Source organism: Egretta garzetta, unplaced genomic scaffold (assembly GCF_000687185.1).
Source record: "Egretta garzetta isolate BGI_Z169 unplaced genomic scaffold, ASM68718v1 scaffold15, whole genome shotgun sequence".
Classification (NCBI taxonomy): domain Eukaryota; kingdom Metazoa; phylum Chordata; class Aves; order Pelecaniformes; family Ardeidae; genus Egretta; species Egretta garzetta.
In genome coordinates this window covers 5,397,495-5,420,680 of record NW_009259798.1, presented here as the reverse complement: position 1 = coordinate 5,420,680, position 23,186 = coordinate 5,397,495, and positions in this window count along the sequence as shown.

Below are 23,186 nucleotides of genomic sequence, written 5' to 3'. Positions count from 1 at the left end.
ACACATACAAACCAGTTCCTTATAAACCAAACACTGGTGGCACTTTGTTGCTGTACTATAATTATAATGATGTTGTGCTGGGCTGTAAGTGAATTTCCAGAGAAAAACTGTAGTTAACTGTATTTGTTATTTAATTAATAATCATATCATGTAAACCTTGTTATTAATTCTTAAGATAATATCTTAATGAAATTCTATGAGATGGAGAATCCCTCCAATGAGCTGTACAGCAAAATATCATGTGAGCAGATGTGCAGCAGATGTAACTGCAGTAAAGCACACACCACCTTGCACTTCTGTAGTTAGTTTTAGCCAACAGTAATGAAGCTTTGTAGAACTCCTACAGAGGAGGTAATTATTACATCCATTATACAGAGGGGAGGGATTGAAGCATAAATAAGCAACCGAACTAATTTTAAAGTCTGCAGTGATGGCCTAAATGACCTCTTACTGAGTGGGAGTTTTAGGAATGATTTAATTAGAGGAGAACTAGGCCAAGTCAAGGCCAAGTGCTTTTGAAAATCTCACGCTACCTTTTCTAACTCAAGGTCAAGCAGACAACAGAAGTCAAGGGAAGGCCCTCCTTCTAATCCTTTAATTTATTTTGAGTGCATATTGTACTCATAAACAGTGAATCAGATTCCTCCTCCCCAGGTGCTAACCTTCTCATCTAGAGCAACACAGAGTAAAAAAGAGGAAAATTGGTTCGTTCCACAGGTCGGGGAGGGGGCATAGCTAACTAGATAGATGAATGTAATAGTAGATAGATTTTTTTAAACCATTTCAGTAATTCAGCTGTTCAGTGTTTTGTCCACAGTATGTTTCTGTCCAGGACACTCTTCATCCATTTCCAAAAGAATATTTTCCATTAACACCATTTTAATCAGGGCAACCTGTCAAGCTACCCTTTTAACAACATATTTCCATACCATAATTAGACATTTTACTTACTTTCAAATCCTGAAATGTCTTTTAGAAGAGGTAGGGTTTTTTTTTCTTTTTATTTAACAGTATGAAAATTTTTGTCAAAAGCAAAATAAAAGATCTCAAAAATGTTCCTGGGTGAACAGGGAAATTTTGTTTAATTGCTTTCTTGGAAAAGTGTCAGGAATAATCTTGAAGTCCCTAAAATTAGGGGTGTTAATTACATCGCAACAAAAATTAGCATTCTTGAAAATGTTGAATTTATAAAGTAATGTAACTGAAAAATTAGGAAATATCTATACAACTGAGTGCCACAAGGTGGCACTGGTTTATGCCACCAGATTTAGTCTAAGTGGTGTCCTAAATAAATAGGTTAATAGACATTATAAAAAGACTAAAGGATTCATATACAGGCTTATAAAAAAAGAGGACTGTAATAAATTAACAAGAAATATAAAAACTTAGCTGACTAGTAGGTTCAGTAGAAATAGGGTAGAACTCATTCAGCAATGACAGATGCATCTGCCTCAATGTTAGCAGGAGGCAGATGGGAGCTGGAAGTAAATAGAGCTGGTCTGGTTCAGATTAAGCAAGAATATATCAATATCATTACCTAGAATTTAAACTTGCATTCTTCAAGTCTTCAGGTTCAGGAAATAAAACTTAACTGTCCCCAAACATTTCTCAGTCCTTTTCTTTTCTTTGGCAGATAAAATTTACCTACACTGATTTTTATGGTCAGAAAAAAGGTATTTTACAAACGAAAGGAGTTCTAGAGCATGGCCACTTGCGCAGATATGTGTATTAGCATTATTCTAGAAATAGTTTTACCCAAGCTTTCCAGAACAACAACATGACACAAAGTAGCAAGTTTTGAACCTGGGGAACAGGAATTTGTTTCATGTTAGGAGAAAGGAGGATCAAAAGAGCTTCTCCGGCACACCCAATGCACTCAGTTGGGTATTGCTGGTTGAAACTTAAGACAGTTGGTGCTTATACAGACCTAAAAAGTTGTGGCTCTATTTATTAGTGGGTTGCTCCAAAAGCTCAGGTAGCTTTCTTCTCAACATTCCTGCATGAATGTCAAGATCAATTTTACCTGGGAGGGCATGTCCTACACCTTTTCTGCATTCCTCGAGGAACAGGTTCCCAAAGACATTCATTCCCACTGGCTTCAGTGGGAAAATGTAGGCCATTAAATCTCTGATTGGCAGTCTTAAGTTCAACATGTAAGTCCTGCTGGGGAGCATGTCACACAATTAATATACAGCCTGTCTCTGTATCAATACAGGTGAGCGAAAACTTTCTTACTAGTGGGAAATTGTCTAACAACAATATTTTTTTTGGCATATCTTTGAAAGACAGACTCAGGACATTCATCCCTGAGTTTTGAGTTGCCACTCATCAGAAGTAGATCTGTGTCTTCACATAAAGCCAAAGGTAACAGGAAAGTCACTGATGAATTGCAAGGAATCTCTGAAATTAATCCCTTTTTGGATTACTGAAATATTACCATTATTTTTTCTATTACTATATTTGGAACATACAAGAAAAGAAAATGTTTAGATACAAAATAACATTGCATGTACAGCAGTATTACTTCAACAAAGAAACACCAAACTTGATAAGCATTGCAAGAAGCCTTTCTAAAAAGCAGTAATTTGTTCATTTTCCATCCTCTTCTTAAAAGGATCATAGAATCATAGAATCATTTAGATTGGAAGGGACCCTTAAGATCATTGAGTCCAACAGATAACCTAATCCTACCAAGTCCATAACTAAATCATGTCCCTAAGCGCCATGTCTTTTAAATATCTCCAGGGATGGGCACTCAACCACTTCCATGGGCAGCCTGTTGCAATGCTTGACAACGCTTTTGGTGAAGAAATTCTTCCTAATATCCAATCTAAACCTCCCCTGGTGCAACTTGAGGTCATTTCCTCTCATCCTATTGCTTGTTACTTGGGAAGAGAGACCAACACCCACACCACCACCCACCATGGTGAAGCACATTGGGATAGTCAGTCTTAAATACTATGGCTCCATTGATCAAAAGTCCATTCGTCCCTACCAAAGGAAAAAAAGGTTTGCAGCCATTATTTTAGCAGCCTTCATGGAAGAGGAAAGCAGAAAAAAGGGGGAGTAAGATAAGGAATTTGGAGTATTTTAATCTACTGAAGTCATGAAATGAATAATAGAGGTGAATCTTGGCAATGGGTTTCTCAGCTCAGATCTTTATGTGTTTGCTGCGAAGGGAGGAGAGACAGGAGGGGGGAAAACAGACATAGTATTTGGAAAATTGGCTCAGGACCCTGAAATACGTGTTTGTAGTGGGTTCCTATTCTGCAAAGAGTCCAGCCTTGTCACGTCTCTAAGCAACAAGATCTATAATACACACTTGCACTAACACAGAGTAAATTGCTTCAAATTTGAACAAATTTTAAGCCAGATCCAAATCTTTATTTAGTGATTGCTTTATTATCACAATAAGTAGGGGAATAAATATTGCTATGGGTTTAAGACCCTCACAAAGCTTGTTATTTTTCAGTATTCATATAAGAATAGTATCTAGGAATTATTTATATTCAGAGTTCTGACTAATACTCAAAATTACTGTGTGGGCAAGGTCTTAACTTCTAATATTCACCTCTTGGTATTTTTCAGAGGTCAGTGATGGCAGAATGTAAAAATCTCTGGATTATGTGGATTCAGTTGTATTATAGTTTTGTGTAAAATATGTGTTTTTTCCAATGCTTGTGATCTGCATGACACTAAATGTTACAAATAAAATAGTAATAAATGCATGTCTCTCAAGCATAAACTATATCTAGAAATAACTTGGGTTGAATTATGCAAAAATAATCTTTTATCATTCCATTAGAGGCAGACTTCTAAATTTCCACATGCAAACATGAAGAATGTTACCTGTATTGCAGGTTTTATAAAACACGGCACAAATTAGATTTAAATCTTTCTGGTAATTCACAATATTCGTCATAAAATGTACAGGCAACATGAGATGGTATCTTAAAATGGGAGATCAATGTTTTGGCTATTAGAAGCAAAAGAGTGTGTTTATGGGACTTGAAATTGGACTTTGTTTGCATTTTTATACTCTGCTTTAAGGTCAATAAAACAGTTTCAAAATGACTGAATAAGTCTGCTATAAATGATCATATTCTACAGCACAGAAACAACGTGCTATAAGAGAGGCTACAAGAGGCCAAATGTCACATTAAAAAGGCATGAATCTGGCCATCATAATAATGTTGATGCTATTGAAGAAAGAATATTGGTCATGGGAGATTCATTCATTCATTAAACGTGCCAAAGTAGATGTATAGCAACAATGTGCTGACCTGGTAACATTTGAGTGTAATTGATACAAATTGATACATGATCTTATGTACAGAACAATGCAAATTAGTTATTTTGGACAGGAACCTGGAGAAGGTTCAGTGTATTTACCTTACTTGATAAAGTCTCTTTCACTGATAGTCTTCTCTGCACTGGATAGTCTTGTTAAATAATTCTAAAAACAAATTTTACTTTAGATGATTGCTTAGACTTTATAAAATATTATTTCTCCTTTACAGTTACTGAGCAGCACAATATAGGAATGGGATTCAAATCTAGATTTGGACATCCTCAGTTCAATTCAGTTATTGCAAAAGTTGCCATCCGCTGTTATTTAAGAAATGACGTAAGACTTGTGGAAGACTTGCATTTCTGTAGTGGTTGTAGGGGGCAAGGTATGATGCTCTGGGCATCTCATACACCATTACTTACCTATATGCAGGGGCCAAATCAAGCTTTAAGTTTTGTTGACTATAACAAGAACTTCAGACAGAAAGCACACATACAGGCTCCTATAGGTAGAAACCTAAGCGTAGGTGTCTCCATCTGGAGCTGAATCCCACCCTAGATATCTTTTACAAGGACAGTGGAGAGCTGATATGGTTGCCCACACATTGGCATCTAAGACTGTTTGATAAATATTAGGGTTTGACCTGATCCCTACCTGCCGCTCCAAAATGGTCTGGATCACCTATGTGGTATTTGACAAACCTCCTCAATTCTTTCAAATACCCAAGGCATCTCAAAAAGCAGTGGATGCTTATGTCTGAGCAAGTGAACGGGGGATTTTTTTGTGGTTTTGAATCCCTTTACAACACAATAATGGCTCAGCAAGCACCCAACACCTACAATTTTTCCTGGCACTGAGGAGCTGTAAGATCCAATCCTTTTTTTTCCCCTTCCTTTGTGGAATGTCTTACATAGTCTGGTCTCTGCTTTCAGATAGTTTAAGTGGTATTCATCTGGCCTATTTTAGACATCTTCATCTGATCAGGTCTCCATAGACTAATTTTATAGTCAAGGAGACTACGACACATTTCTAGACTCCAATTAAATTAATCCTGAACTCTGTGGCTAAAATAGGTCAGATGAATCACACGCCCATTTCTCTCCATTGTCTATAAAGTATGGCTAGCTCAGATGTAGACATCTAAAGTTAGGTCAGATGAATCATGTAATATGGTATCCCTCAAGGACATAGTTGGGGGGAGGAGTTACATTCCTTCTGATGTGACTTGTTACCGTGCTGTCTGGGATTGTCAGAAGTCAGAAAGATTAATTCTACTTACATATTTGCATAAAGTATGATTGCCATTTCACATGTTCTTATTATTTATAAGTCTCAACATATGAAGAGTTTCACACTGAGAAAATAGGGATATAATTATCAATATGTGACTGAGCATTTTTTGATCACCCAAGAATTTTAAACAGTTTTGGATTAGAAACAGGCAGATAATAATGCTTTCACAGAGTTAGTTTTGAACATACGACACAAAATTTATGTTGGCTTTAGGTCTTTCTGTCACCTTTGTGCTGAACATGGGAGAACAGCAAGCATTTGATGCAGCATAAAGTGGATTAGATAGACAATGACTTATTTTGCATAAAACCTACCACTGCAAGGTCCATGCCTCACATAATTAAACATTAAAAGAGACTTGAACTTACACAGCTGGTTTATACTAGAATAATAATTATTGTTATTATCATGTGTTCATTACATTTTGATCTGGTGCTAGGAGTCCTAAACCTAAATTTACTATATCCTCCAAACAAAGTCTGAGAGTTGAATAAGGCCTTGCTGGGATGAATATTTTACTAAATCTTTAGTTCAGCATAGAAGAATCCCCTTCACTTTTGTCCCAGTTCATCAAATTGTGCCAATACAATTCCTTGTGAAATTGAATTGTAAGATCAGGCAAATTATGGGAGCTAAAAATAACTGGCGTAATCTGAAAGTCCAGCAAACAGAAGGGGAAGAAGGAGTAGAAGGCAGGAATGAGGAGGATGAGTAGGCTTCACCATCAACCTGGCTTCAGTGTCAAGAAAATGCGACGTGTACTACTAGGCAGCTAATAACTGCAAGTGGCCACGACAAAAGTACATCATGTTTCTAAAGCTCAAGGCACTGAACAACCATGTAATGACAGTAAAGTCAAAACACCTTCATGGTGGAACTGAGGACAAGAAATCCATAAAGAAGGAAAAGATGTGGAGGACTGAATCTGAGTATACTTCAAAGGCAGTTCTGAAGAACTGTACCACAGTTCAGATAAGTACCAACTCCTGTGCAGCCTGAAGATTTAATATTGAAGGAGGAACATACACATCCTTAGCCAGAGGACTGTGAAGCATCTGTAAGTTAGTCAGATGAAGGATGAGAGAAACCTTTACAATCTAAATATTACATAAATACTTGTTCCTATATTTACATTAAAACTGTGCTTTATAAGCCTTTTTGTCAGTATTGTTTACATTTGCTCATATGCCTTCAGAATGAGGACACTGCTCTTTTTGGCAGCTCCCAGTTGGATCACCTGGTCCTGTTTCCCATTCCCTAAGCCTGGAACTTGTAAAAGTTGGACATCATAGAAACGGATCAAAGTTTAACACCTTGCTCTTTCACATGAACTTAAAACAGAGACACCCAGAAACCGAAGTTTCATAGGAAGGAAAGAAAGTGAGATAGAGAAATAACCTGTGTTTTGCAGTAGTCAGGGAGGTGTGAATCTTTATTAAAGGTGATTTTGTGTGGCTTAGGACTTCTTTTGGCTTTACTTTTAAAGCACAGTAGCGATTATTATAATACAGCTTTTTTGTTGAACCTCCATGCATACTGTATCTTTTATAACTATTTTATCTCTGGGAAAGTTATGAATACTGCAATTATTTAACTGTCTTGAATTCTGTTTCCTAGACTTTCCATGAAAAACCAAGGGAACAAAGGAAAAAAAACCCCACTAAACAAGTGTTCAAATGAAAGATGGTCTCTATAAAAAAGATCATCTTGAAATAAGCCAGTGGACCTCCCAGGAGTGTTCTTTTACAAATATTGTCACAGTTGGAATGAATACCTCCTGCAGCCTAAGCCTGCTACCATAACTGGTCTGACTTTGTTACAAGGCGTCCCAACAGGAGAAAAAAAAAAATAGCGACATTTTAAAGATGTGCGATGACTCTTAAGGGCTATACTCATTGACTATGACACAAGCATCTAAAGTTCCTAGTGTCACTTCCTACAATCAGCACTTTAGTATGTGCAGTATTTTCTTTTTTTTTTTTAAAGAAGATCCTATTTCACTACATCTTTTGTAAGGGCTTTTTAGAACTGGTTACACAGCAGCTGCCAAGACCCATGTTTGACAGTACTTTGAACAGCTAAGCCTTCTCTCAAGTGACCTCTCTGGTCACAGTTGGGACACCAGCCCTACACTTCATTACTTTTCTTTTAGCATGCTTATAAACAAAAGCTAATTGAAAGTGTACACCTATAAAGAAGAAAAGCCATACAAGGCTTGATCAAGAACCAACCTGTATGTTTACAAATGTCCTCAAACATTTGACTGGTGATAAATCCCATGTTACATCTAAATGTCCCTAGGGCCAGATATGGATCTGTGAGGCAAAAAGTGATGAAATGCCCCAACAGACATTGCTGGACTGCCAGAAATACCATCCTCTGATGACGATTCAGAACAGGCCTGTACTAAAAAGGGTCATTTGATTTTTAAATAACTGTTAAGAAAAATAATTACTATATATTGTCATACTATGACATAACCAGTGAGAAGACAGAATTTAGGCATTCTGCTTTTCTTAGAAAACTTTTTGCTCAAACCTAGTATATCTTAGTTTCCATTAAAATTAAAATTTCTTACAGGGGTGGGGTTCCAAAATAATTAAAACATCATGGTAAGGGTGTCTGGCCCTTGCAGGGTAGTAGCTGACCCTGGTCTCCCACCCCAGGTTCTGGCACTGGGGGGCTGTGCTGGGGGACTGAGGGCACCCCCAGCTCTCCACACCCCTGTCCAGCCCCTGCTCCTGCTGCTCCCTGAGCATCACTTGAAGTACAGATGTTCCCAGCCCTTCCCAAGGCTTCTTCTGCAGAAAATGTATGGGACAAGCTCAATAGTCCACGTCCTTTGCACGGGACCTCCAAGGGCAGCTTTGATCACAAGGAGCAGCCAGGCTGGCAGGTAGAGCTCTGCTCCTGTGCCTTGCCCTTGCCGTGCATCAGGGGTGTGTGGACAGTTTGTGCCCCTCACATGCATGAGGCAGAGTAACTATTTCTGCTTCATAGAATGGGCTTAATTTGTGAAGTAAGAGTATAGAAGCTTGCTGTAAAATGGCAGCAATTTTAAGCAAAGGCTCAAATCAAAGCAGCAGGAAGCACTACTGATGAAATGTTGAGGTATCTGTGAAATAAAGTGGGGATCTTGAGAACTGCTTTCCAGATTAGGCCATCAAATTTCAGCCTCAGCCCCAATTACCACAACTTGCATTCATCACTAGAGACATCACCTATAGGTTTTGAGATGACAGCTGTTATAGAAAGGCAAATTTCTATAATCAAGTTACATTTTTGTCAAAAACATTGTAAGATTTCTTCTTTCTCTTTCCTCCATAACACCTATCATTGCTACAGCTATATTAATATTTCTGGCCCATTACTGCTGTTCTGAGCAACTTATCCAGGCCACCACAGCCATTATCCCTTACTGAAGTGCACATAGTGCAGCACAGCCCTAATGCATCCAGCTGTGAATGGGAAAACAGGGATGAAGAGGCACATTTTTCCTTACTGCATGCAGGTAGTCTCTATGTAATTAAAGCTATCAGAGATTTTCATCAGATTCTCCCTTGGCTCCCTGAAACTTCATTAAAACTCAATCTGTGCAATGTTTTTCTGTGCAAGGTATAAAAAGTCTCCCTTGAGAACAATTGTTTGTGAAGTGATGGGGTTCTGTTGCTCTGTAAAATAGTCCTAATATTTCTGTGTCTACACGAACACAGGTTGCTTTACACATGCGAGGACTTCACAAGCAGTTCCTTTAATTTTGTTTGAGCTATTTCAGCTTACGCTAACATAAACAGGCCCTCAACAGCTATAGGACTATGTAGGTAAATTATTATAAACCTTGTAAGACTTCAAAGATGAATTCTCATGACTAGAGTTTTTTAGGTTCTATTATATGCACAAGAAAAGGCTTCAACCTGAAGGAAAGGAAATCAGAATGCCTCAGGTTTATTTAAGAAAATCTAATAAATATCACTGTTCGTTTTCAGCTCTTACTTACAACTTCATGCTTCTCTGTTTTCTATGTAAATGTCCCCTTGGTACATTTGTGACTTTTCACGAACATCGCAGCCTAGAAGCTCAGTGCCTGCTAACTTTGCCTTCTATCATTTTTTTGATGACAAGAACATGCGCACATGTGTTTCCTGCTTGAGGTGAGGTTCATATTTACAGGATATGGAAAGTTAGCATGACAAAAGCAATGACTGTGTAGAAGGAAATTCACTTTCGTTAACAGGCATCCTATTTACTCTACTGTCACCTCGCATGATATGCCGCATACCATTTCAGACACCAAAGTACTTTTGGTGAAAACTTCCTGCACAGAAAATGGAAACTTTGACAAAAAAACAATAACAAAAAAAGTTATGGCTGAGTTTACCCTGGAAAAAACATATCGGTTAGATCCTTTCCTCATATATACCCATCCAGCCCCCATTGAGTCCACTGGTCATGGATGAAATGATCCTAGAAGATGATATTGAATTATTTGGTTTAATAAAAAACTGTTGGGAAAAAAAGTTTATCTTTTTGCCCACTGCATCCCACTCAATGAGAGGCCTGGCTGTCTTCAAAACTGTTTTCCAAAACCTTTTAACTATGGGTGAAGCTTAATTCTTCTGGCAGTGGCTGAGGAAGGATTCCCAGCCAGCAGAAAAACATCCGGGGAGATTGGACAAAGATCCTCAGCAGCTATCTATAGGATCACTGTGGGATGAAGAGGGAAAAGAGTAAGTTTGTATGCATAAATCATCAAAAAATGGACCTAGAGACGCAGTCACTGAGTTGGAAATACCATGTTCATGCCAGCGGCTGGATTCGCAGTGATGGGGGAACTGCAGGGCTGGCAGATACCCTGTCTACAGGCAGGCATCACAAGAGCGAGTCATTTAAAGGAAATCATTTTCCGTGCACTTAACAGTACTACAAGCCCTCTGCACTTAAAAACTGGGCTCCATGTGACTGCAACTCAAAGCACTTAAATTAGTATAAAACCGGGAGAAATTCCAATCAATTGGTGCAAAGATTTTGTTTAGGATCTCTATAAAAATAATGGGGAAAAAACTGTTTATTTGAGTGTTGCCAGAAATGGCATGCTTTGCATTTTTTTTAAATGAAATATTTTTGATGCTGATTTCACTCAAGATTATAATCACCTGCAACAGTTCCTTTTCCCTGGAAACATTCAAGGCCAGGTTGGATGGGGCTCTGAGCAACCTGATCTGGTTAGTGGTGTCCCTGCTCACTGCAGGGGGGGTGGACTAGATGACCTCTAGGGGTCCCTTCCAACCCTAAACATTCTATGATTCTATGAAAGGCTGTAACACTAAAATTTAAAAGGATGGAATTTACCCATATGAGAAATTGTATTCTGTGAAGCAAGACTTGACCATAAGTCAGCTCATATGAATGGCTGAATTGAGAGTCATGGAATAATATTTTTCTCTGCCCTGTGGTGCATGAATTTAATTTTACACAGTGATATGGATCACTGAAAATTGTCACTTCCAGGGTTATGGAAGAGCTCGGCGCTGATTAGAAATCAGAGTGCAACTGAATTTAGGTACAAAAAGGCTGAAAACCAGCTTAAAGATCTGAAGTTTTAGCTTTTGAGAAAAAATGTGTGAACAGTTCACTAGTTACTAAAATACACTGAGTGTTACAACAGCCAGAACGTGTAGACGTTATTTGTGTAATAAAAATATGGGTGGTAACAAATTATGTTGCTGTGAAGAGCAGATGAGGAGAGACGCCTACTGAAACCTGATGCTGCCTTTGAACTTTAAAATTTTGGCTTAATAAGCTCTGCATTGGTGCTGCTTTGCAAAGAGCTGTCACGAAGGGCAGATTTGTTTCACAGCAGAGCTGCTTTATTAAAAATCCTCAGCATTTCCATAAAGTCCTGATTGAGAAACAGAAGGAGGAGTTACACTGAACTTGACTGCTGACCTGACAGTGAGAATGGAGCTATTGTACCCCAAACTGAATATGCATATCTGTGCTGCTTCTTGCTGAGCTTCGCACGGCAGTTAGCCTCAGAGAGAGAGGAACCCTTTAGAGATCTGAAAGTTGCTGACTGCCAGACGCCGAAACCCTGAACCGAACCCTAAAGTCTGTAGGTTTCATAGCCATTAAAGAGGTTAAACCACAACTTTTAGCCTTCTCCCTTTTTTCTCAATTTGCTATAGGGTAATCAATGGACTGCGAGCAGCAGCATGGCCCATGGCGTCATCTTTGTGCTATTCAGCAAACTGCAAGCTAGATGTGCTCGATTAATAGTGAAGATTGCCAGGGAAGCAGAGCTGGAAATGCTCATTTGGTACTGCATGAATTGAACTTGCTTGTTTGAATAAAACACTAATTACCTCTTTCGCATTAAGCCTCCGCTTTATACTGCGCTTAACTTGGTGGGAAGAAGTCAGTACAGTTTGGGACAAAATGTGATACAAACTAATGTTTGAGAAGGAAAAGCTCTAGTGGCATGTTATGTGCTGTTCATTGCTTGGCTTTCCCTATCACTGCTGAACTTTTGGGATAAAGAAGATATCATCTGTAATCATTGGTTGCACAAACAAAACACACAGAAAGGAAATTCATTCCCTTATCTTGAACCTCAGCAAAAGGCAGAGTTCCTTTCTGCTCTACATGCAGTACTAGGAAGACTGGCAGTCATCTAAGTCACACTTTTTTTTTTGGATTTTAATTGAATTTCAAACTCTGTGATGAAGATAGATCTGCTTAGAATATGATCTAGTAATGACAGCAAGAAAAGGTATCATATGTGTTTTCTCCCCTCTCTATGAGACATAGAGGCTGTCTTATCCAGGAAATTTTTTAATGCTTTTTCAGTCTTCATCCATGGTTTTCTTCTGTCTTCATCTTGATGGAAGCTGTAGCACAGTTAGACATTTTCTCATTAAGGCTGTGCTGAGATAGAGCTCTCAGTTAAGTCCTACAGTTCCTTCAGCAGTAAGTCATCTCTCATAAGCAAAGGAATGTAGAAAACACACTGGAAGACTTAAACCAGAGAATATGCTTCACTCCTGTTACAAGATCTATAAGGAGCCGACAAAAAGCTTTTTATGAGTTTCATTTGTCTTATGCAAAATTAATTGTTCTACAATTCAATGCTCAGTTGTTCCTTCTAACAACTGAATGAACATAATTTTTCTCATAGGAGAAATAGCTTTCTGTTACCACCTATTAATGAGCTACAAAGGACTGTTTGCATATTATGTTGTCAGAGAAATATTTGTTTTGCACCACAGTGACAAAGCTGAAAGAATTGTACAGTGTAGAACTGCAGGTTGTCTAACTAGGATTGTTACAAGAAGCAATGCCAATGCAACGATACACTCTTTCTGACGCCTGGAAACTTCTTGTCACTACTGGTAAGTGAGGAGCTCCACTCCCTAGAATAAAAGCTCAAGGCAACATCATATTGTAAGATGGCTTTGGGGGGTTTTGGGGTGAACAAATCCCAAAAGACATAACAGGGAGGAGGACAGGGGATTGGTACAGGTGGCATCATTGGGTAAACAGAAGAAAGTGAGGTGGAATAAGATATTTATTTCCCAGTCATAGCAGTTGATGGGAAAAATGAGGCAAAGACTTACTATTCTATTGTATATTGCTATTGGGGGGAACTAACAGCAGCTTTCTAATGCCCATGAGAAGGTTATCAAGAAGACAGGGCCAGGCTTTTCAGAGTGGTGTATGGCAGGAGGAGGAGATACAATGCATGTAAGTTGAAAGAAGGGAGGTTCAGACCAGATGTAAGGACAAGCCTTTTCAACACAGGGACGGTCAGCAATAGAGCAGCTTGCCCAAAGAGGTTGTGCAGTTTCCATTCTTGGGGGGTTTCAAGATCCAGTTGGATAAACACTGGAGTAACTTGGTCTGATCTCACAGCTGACCGTGCTTTAAGCAGGAGGTTGGGGGTTGAACTAGATGACCTCTAGGGGTCCCTTCCAACCCAAAACATTCTATGACTCTATGATTCTATGATTGGACTAGAAACTGCCTGAGGTCTCTTCCAACATGAATTATTTTATGATCCTGTGATCCTATGATTGTTCAATTTATTGTGGAAACAGGTCTTTTTGAACTCATATAAATGAACTTCCCACTTATCCTTATAGTTGGCTTGGCATTAATTACTGTTCACCATAAACATCTGCTGGACTGCTGACCGTTAACTTTTCATAGTTATCGCTGTATTTATCTTTCAGATTAGTAACAATTTATTTCATTTACACATAGACTCAATGCTTGCAAGAAGATTTATAATGGTTGTTTTGAGAACTTGGGAGACTGTGTTTAGCTTTTCTAGATTAGATGCCAGAAAAGGACCAGCTAGTTTACTACTAATAAGGACATTTACCTTTTTAAAGTAGTTTTAACATCATCTAGAAGGAGGATGGTGTATGGACTATGATTACTTGAACTCTAATAAGACATAAAAAGAATAATGTGGTTTTGGGAAGTGAAGAAAGCATTATCTTAATGTTCCTAACACTTCTATTGCTGTGCTGTTTGTATTACGAACTAGACAAATGATAGTCTAAGCTTGGAATGCCTAGATTGTAGAGGATTTAAATTGTTTTCATGTTGGCACCATCTCAAATGGAGTCTTTAACAGTGCTGTTACACTTAAATTTTCTTTGAAGTTTTGACTAAAAGAGAGAAGCACTCCTTTTTAAAGAGGTACCATTCTTGCTTTTTCAGATTTTAGGTGAAAAAAAATTAATGGAATGGGGGGTGGGGGTGGTTGTCAGATGACTAAAACATGTAAGACAATTTTAAATCATAGAATCATAGGATGGTTTCGATTGGAAGGGACCTTAAAGATCATCTACTTCCAACTCCCCTGCCATCATCAGTGACACCTTCCACTAGAAGCTCACAGCCCCATCCAGCCTGGCCTTGAACACTTCCAGGGATGAGGCATCCACAACTTCTCTGGGCAACCTGTTCCAGTGCCTTGCCACCCTCACAGTGAAGAATTTCTTCCTTATATCTAATCTAAATCTACCCTCTTTCAGTTTAAAGCCATTACCCCTTGTCCTGTCACTACATGCCCTTGTAAAAAGTGCCTCTTCAGCTTTCTTGTAGGCCCCTTTCAGATACTGAAAGGCCTTAATGAGGTGTCCCTGGAGTCTTCTCTTCTCCAGGCTGAACAACCCCAACTCTCTCAGCCTGTCTTCATAGGAGAAGTGCTCCAGCCCTCTGATCACCTTCATGGTCCTCCTCTGGATTTGCTCCAACAGGTCCATGTCCTTCTTATGTTGGGGACCCCAGAGCTGGACACAGTACTCCAGGTGGGGTCTCATGACAGTGGAGCAGAGGAAGAGAAGAGTAAAACTTATTTATCCTCCGTGTTCTCAAATAAGTATGGAAAAGAAAACAGAGAGGAGCCAGTCTTCTACTGCCTTGCATGTATTATAGGTTCTCTACAATTTGTGAAATACCAGTGAAGAGAAAAAAGAACTCTGCAGGAAAAATCATCAGAAATACACCTAGTGATTTATATCTACCCTGGCATTTATTTTAATAGAGCAAACAACAGACAAATCCAAGTGACTTTAATGAAACTTACAGCATGTGCTTTAATTTTTTTGCTGTATCAGAAGAGCCAAATAATTGTAGAAGAGAACACAGTTCTCCTTAAGTCTGCTGAGCGCTAGGAAGGTGTGCATTCCAGGAACAACCTGCCCATCTCTCTCCACGTTGTGCTGGAAGTTGTCACATTTACTCACATCTTCCCGCAGAGTTGACAGGGTGAGCATATTGTAATATGGTTTAGTCAAAATGAGGTGACCCAAGAAAGACCTACTTCTTAAACTGTTTAATCTAACCTGCCTCATTTTGACTGTATTAGCAAATCATCCCAGCTAATCTTAGGGGACAATAAATACAGGCAAGAATTTGACAAATAGCTGGGAGTGGTAATGTCCTTTACCAACACAGTGGAACTGAGAAGATAACATCCACAACATCCACAGCATTCACAATATTATGCTTCTACAAAGGAGAGCCTGGATCCCGCAAATCCTTTCCAAATACTCCATGCAAACCAGGGAATTAGATCTTATTGGATATGTTCCTTAAATAATCGTGCTGCATACATAAAATATGCATTAAATACAGTATTCAAAGTCACAAAGTTAAGATTTCAAGAATTGGAAAATATCAGAATCACATTTCAACATAACTTTCATGTAATCCAGTTGGGCACCTACCCCGCTTCCTGGCTGAGTCAGAATCTATGTGCGTTGGTTTATAAACATCAGGCGTTCATGTATATGAAGTTTGCAAAAATATTGTCATGTATATGTTTGGGATCCACGCTGAGATTGTATGGGCAATTCAAATCCTGGCTTTTCCTATTACAAAAGCTAATAATCTAATTTAGCAACCCAAGCATTACTTTAACACATTTGTGCAATTTCCTGTAACAATTGCTCATCAAATTGGAGTCCTGACCTTTTTATTCTCTAACAAAGATTTCAGTCAAACTTAAGTTCACTGACCTCCATGTAGCAATGGGGCAAAATTAGATAGCTGAAATTCCCATTTTCATCAGCTATGTCCTCCTCTCCTTTGATAGGGCCTGTTGTACTCAAGGAAGGCTCTACTGGGTTATCTCATGAAGCTTGTTCTGAATATTGTGTTGGTCAGTACCATGTATGAAGGTGAATTGAAAAAGGGGTTCCGGGCTACCTGAAAACTTCTGTGGCTCTGGAGTTGCTTCAGAAACTGTTCAGCCACTCTTGCTATATGTACCCTTAACTCTGATACATGGACAGGAAAAGCGGCTGAGGACCATTTTGGTTCTCCAATTTAAATTTATTCTGGGTATAACTGAGTCCTACTGGTCAGCAGTGGAAGATTATTGTCTTAGAGTGAAATGATAGCTATCATGTTCACTGAAGACGAGCTGGTAGGGGTCTAGTTCAGTCTACCAGCTATGCTGCTACAGAAAATTTAATTTATTATTGTTGCCTTAGAAGGAACTATACAGGCCTGGCTGTTAGAGTATTCAGGTTCAGTGATTTTGATCCAGGCTGAAAGCTCTTGAAGAACACAAGAAAAAAAAAAAATTTATAAACATTCTGTGCTCATGCAGGTATTATATGTAGTACGTTTCTATAAACAGAGCTTTGTCCAAGCTGAACTCCATAGCTCTTCTCAAAACAAACAAAAAAGGTTTTGATAATAATAGAATATCATGAAGATACACAGGTTTCTGTAAACCTTCTACAGCAAAGGCAAAAAAATCATTCACACATACCCATCAAGACCAGAAGACAGCTTTCTAAAAAATGTCCTCTCAATGACATTCACACACAACGTGATAGAAACCCCTAATATATCACTTAAACATAGTGCTTGCTGTAGATACTGTGTTAGCTTAGTAAGTTATCGAGTCAGCATGGATGTCATCAGTGTTTGGAGCCTCTACTCTTCCTCTTTCCTTCACAAGTTCTATGTGAGTTTGGGGAAAAAAACAGCATTTTCAAATCAGAAAATAAAGCAGAAGCAGGGCTGTGGTGTGGGATAATCACTGCTTCACAGGACACATATTGGGTTGCTACTGCTTTCCATTTTGGAGTAACCATAGAATCATAGAATCATTAAGGTTGGAAAAGACCTCCAAGATTACCAAGTCCAAGCGTCAACCCAACAGCACCATGCCTACTAAACCATGTCACAAAGTAAGTGCCACACCTACATGTTTTTTGAACACTTCCAGGGATGGTGACTCCACCACCTCTCTGGGCAGCCTTTTCCAATGCTTGACCACTCTTTCAGTAAAAAAGTTTTTCCTAATACATGATCTAAACCTCCCCTGATGCAACTTGACGCCATTTCCTCTCATTCTATCACTTGTTACATGGGAGAAGAGACCAAGGCCTCTCTACAGCCTCCCTTCAGGTAGTTTTAGAGAATGTTAAGGTCTCCCCTCAGCCTCCTCTTCTCTAGGCTAAACAATCCCAGTTCCCTCAGTTGCTCCTCATCAGACTTGTGTTCCAGACCCTTCACCAGCACCTCAATGTCCTTCTTGTAGTGAGGGGCTCAACACTAATCATATTCAAGGTGTGGCCTCACCAGTGCCAAGTACAGGGGCACGATCACTTCCGTACTCCTGCTGGCCACGCTATTCCTGATACTAGCCAGGATGCTGTTGGCCTTTTTGGCCACCTGGGCACACTGCTGGCTCATATTCAGCCGGCTGTCAACCAACATCCCCCAGGTCCTTTTTCACCAGGCAGCTTTCCAGCCACTCTTCCCCAAGCCTGTAGCATTGCATAGGGTTGTTGTGACCCGAATGTAGCACTTGGCCTTGTTAAACTTTATACAACTGGCCTCAGCCCATTGATCCAGCCTGTCCAGACCCTCCCTAACACTGAGGAGATTGACACTCCTGCCCAACTTGGTGTTGTCTGCAAACTTACTGAGGGTGCACTCAATCCCCTCATCCAGATCATTGATAAAGATATTAAACAAGACTGGCACTAGCACTGAGCCTTGGGGGACACCGCTTGTGACCAGCCACCAACTGGATTTAACTCCATTCACCACAACTCTCTGGGCTTGGCCATCCAGCCAGTTTTATACCCAGCAAAGGGTGCATCCGTCCAGGCCATGACCTGCCAGCTTCTCCGGGAGAGTGCTGTGAGAGACAGTGTCAAAGGCCTTGCTGAAGTCCAGGTAGACAACATCCACAGCCTTTCCCTCATCTACCAGGCGGGTCACCTGGTCATAGAAGGGGATCAGGTTGGTCAGGCAGGACCTGCCTTTCATGAACCCATGCTGGCTGGGCCTGATCACCTGATTGTTCTGCACATGCCTGGTGAGTGCACTCAAGATGAACAGCTCCATAATCTTCCCTGGTACTGAGGTCAGGTAAAAGTATGTGAATCATGTCAGATAAACATTTTAGCTGGGTAGATATATTGAAGGAAATGTTTAATAGATTAATTAAAAAAAATGACTCACATAGATTCCTAGTCATCTATCTATAGCTCTGAGCGATGGAAGTTATCCATCTTGAATTCTCATTATTCTTGCAGTATTGGTTACCTCATTTGCATAAAATGAATAGAATAAATTGTTACGAATCCAAAAATATACGGTTGCCAGGATACATCTTGCTAGATGCAAATGAAAATGGGTTTGTGCCGACCAGCTTAAAATAGTTTGGTACTTAGACATTTTCTTATTAATATTAATAGTGATATATGAAATATTACATATCCAGTGAGCTACTGAAATTATTACTATTTGTTTTGCAATAGGAATATTATTTCAAGCAAATCCAAACTATTTTTTGTACAATGTAATTCCACTAAAATACCCTGCAGTATCATTGCATAAGCAGCATACCGAACAAATAAATATTCCATGTTTGCTTCCTGATAAACTTTTGAATTCAAAATGTAAGTTTCCTGTTAATTGGTTTTATGACTTTCAGTGCTACAGCATTAACAAGAAGCATCAATCAGTGTATAAGAACACTATTATTATGCTTTGTCCATGTATATGTGGATAAGGTAGTTACAGCTGAGAACCATACCCAGAAAAAGACCTAGGGCCTAACCACATTCCTATACAATTACATAGCTTGCTAAAAAATGAAAAAATATAATTTATTTTTATTTTCAACAATATATTTTATAAATCTCAACTATTTTCAAGCCGTATGCATGCGGACTGATATCTTTAAAGCCTATATCTGAAGCTTAATCATATCACTTTCCTGAATACAGTTCTTTAATTTGTGTAAGATGGACAATGAAAATGAGTCTTCATTGAATGCCCGATGAAGATAATTAACATATAAAATAAATACATTTTTATTGCGTGCCATTTGAGGTGTGTACATGTATTTTAAAGGGGATTATATTTCCTATATATTGACTTCCAAACAGGTAGATAATCACAGGTCGGATTTCCAGCTGTATTCAGTTGAGACTCCTGTATTTTTGATGAGCAGTGTAGCTGCTCTAATCTGCATGGTTGTTCCCTTGCCAGCAAAGGGCTGGCTGCCCATGCTTCTTCCAACGTCATGCACCAGTTGACACAAGACATAAACTGGGGATTTACTGCAATAAAGGCTCAATGCATGCTGAGAAGCAAGCTCTTCAATTTAAAGATATCTACAACAACCGAGATGCAGAAGTTTCCTCTGCCCCCTTCCTAGTGGTTCATTCTTTGAGAGGAGAGAAAAACAATGACAAAACCACAGCAACACGATTCTCTCAGAGGAAACAATTTCAGACACAATTCAGAGTTGTAAAATGATAGATTAACTCCTGCCTCTCCTCTTTTGGTTTATTATGTCTCAAAAGTTACTGGCTTTACTCCTAATCTTCTGTGGTATAACTGAGAAGAAAATTCTGTCCCTAAGTTCCAAAATAGCACTGAGGTTCATCTTCAGAAGTGATGAGCAGCTACAATTCCAAACAATATCCGTCGTACTGTGAATCATGCAAGAGATGACAGGAGCGTACTGAATATTCATATCATTTACTACATAGAATACATTAGCATTATCCTTTTTTTCTGTTAGACACAAAAATAAAGTACTCCCAGACTGAGGAGATGATTAAGGAGCTGATTCAACAGCCACTGAAGACCCTTTCTTTGAACTTGGTAATCTCCGAACTGGGCTTTAAACCTTTCTTTTCTAAGAATGCTCTCTGTACTAACCTTCTTCATTTAGTCGGCACAGAGCTAAAATGGGCATTAAGAAAGATGTCCTTTTATTCCACAAATCCACTCCTACATGTAATACTTGAGAAAACTGCTGGATAAATACATTAGTTCTGCTTAGCAAGTTAAACATCAAAGCCCAAAACCCCATCTGTTCTGAGGTCGCTGGATGCATCCAGATGATTGTTAGCGCAATTCTGCGTCAAACCGTGAGTTTCAAGACTTGCAAGGCACCAAACTCTCCACAGAAGAGTAGACAACACTGTTCCAGGTAGATAAAAATTCAAATATTTGCCAACATTGTAGGTGACTTTATGAATCATTCCTGTTTGAAAAAAACATTCTCTATGTCACCATTCAAATTACAGCAGATGCTATAAGGCCAGCATCTAAAAAATTTAGGAGATTGCTGCTATGCTGCTATGTCCCAGCTGAGCCACGGCGACTGGGTGTGTATACGTTGTCGTAACTGTGAAACAAAATGTGTTAAATTCCCCTGTGATTGGAGACTGCAAATCGATTTGGATGGGATTCAGTGCGAGATTCAGCCTCCTAAATTTTAGATGTTGATATGCAGGTGTCTTCAGCTAGGTGTATAAGTTTCCACTGTAGAGAAGACAGATTCACTTGTGCAGCAATGGGCACTCTGAGCTACTTGAGCTATGGTGGAGGTCACGTGACCTACAGGAGATCTGATGCTTCTGGAAGAGCAGTAGAAAACAAGGCAAGATACCTGAGGGCATCTTAAAAAGCCCTGAATGTTTCTGCTAACCCCACCTATGGGTGGGCAACTTTGAGCTGTGATAACACAGCCTCTTAGTGGCTGGTTCATTGCATTGCCCACCAGAGAACTGATCGTAGGCACCTACCTGCTTCTTGTGACATGTGAGACACTCATATGAAAGCACCAGACCTGGACCCTACCACTGACTGTAGTGGGAAATTAGACACCTAATTAATGTCTAAGAACATGCAGTTATCTGTATACCTAAATTGAGAGGCACAATTCACCTGCGTATATATAAGCACATCCTGTCACCTGAGAAGTTTTAGAGTGTTTGAGGTACTGGGATGGGGCTGGTAGAGATGAGACAGGACTTTATGGGAATTCTGCACCTCTCCAAAGCAAAAACTGGGCACTATGTGAGAACCCTCATGGAGTCCAAGTGATTAGAGATGTCTTTGTTGAGGAATCTGAACCCTACCCCATGTATGTGTCAGGGACAACATTTTTGCACAGACGGTTACTGTAGCTTGGCTCATACGCAAGTAGCTGATTAAACAATTATTTCCCGGTCTCTAACGTCATTGTCCAAAGCTGAGAATCTGAAATCTATCACTTGCCTGCCATTCCCCCTGTAGGCTGTTCAACTTTAGTCTTACATCAATACGTGACGCTAAAGCTATGTAGATGTTCTATCGTTCATTTCATCAGCATATAACGGTCCCTCTGTTTTGGCAGGCTTTAAAAGCTGGACTTTTCTAACTCCTGAATACTATCCATATCCAGAATAAAAATATTCTTTTAGATAAGTCCCTGATGCATTCAGTGCAGACAATCTGAGAGCATACATAACACGCACTGAGTCAGAATATTTCTAAATGATGGGTGACAGCTGCCTCTTCTTTTCTAAAAGCATCCAGTTAAAGACGTGCCCATTATACAGCGGTCAGAAGGCATGCCCCAGAAAAATAAGTAAAAGGGGACATTAAGCTGCTAGCTGGGAATCTGAGGTTCAGTTCTCTCTCCTGGTTCAAGTTTTCCATGTGACTGTTCTTCCCACTTGAAAGTGGAGCAACGCTATTTACTTCTTTTAAAAGGTACTTTGAGACTTGCGGATAAAAAAATGCAAGCCAGCAGCTTAGTGTTCTACTAAGCCGGGTGCTGTAAGGGTAGCTATATTAAATATGTGCTACAGTAACAGACACCAAGCCTTTTAATAGACTAAGTATGTCACTCGAATTATTTTCTAACTAGGAAATTTGGATTTTTCAGACCAAAGAAGAACAACTCAAGGACATCTGGATACAGCCTGGGCAAAGGCAAGAAGTTAAAGTGTGTAAGCGGTGCTGCTCCGGGACGCTCGCTCCGTGGCAGTGACAGGCCAGGGGGTCAAGTCAGCAGCAGACCCTACGCGCTCGCAGCCCTGCAACCGCCGGGCTTCACAGCGCTTCACAGCTTGCCTTATTCATGAGAATCGCACCTCTCGGGGCGCCCAGGCCCGTTCTTCGGCTGCCCCAGGCAGAACGCAGCTGTGAACTCTGGGGTTCACTGGCACGGTGCTGTCATGGCTTTGCGGTCGGCATCACGGCTTCTCACATTTAAACAGCTCGACAAGCAAAACCCCGCTTTGAACAAATAACTAGATACTTCTGTGCTGTTCTTCCAATATTGTTACTCGTAGGCTTTGGGTTTTTTTTTTTCTTTCTTTTTTCCTGTAAATGAGTCATAGACTGGCTTTTGGGGAAGGGGGAAACCAAGCGCGCGTAGCTGCTCTTGCAACTTTAACCTTATTTAACCCTCAAAACAGCAAGAGGAAGTACACAGCATTTTCACGAGCTGTGAATGGGCTCAGATCTGCTTTTGACGTCTTGAGGAAGTACTGCCTTCTGCAAAGCCAGAAATGCAAAAAATGTATTTGCAGTCCGCTGAACTCATTTACACACACACACACTCCCGGACCACCACCACCCTACCCCACCCCCAGCCCCGCAAAAAGAAAAAAAAAAAAGAAAAAAAAAAGAGCCCATCAGCTGGGAGGAGCAGGGATGGGACCTCTGCGAAACGGGGCGGATTTGGGTCAGGGCCGATGTCCCCGGGCGGGGTGCAGCACGGGTGGCAGCGGCGCGTTTCCCTGCCCTTACTGCTAAGCAGACCAGCTCCCCC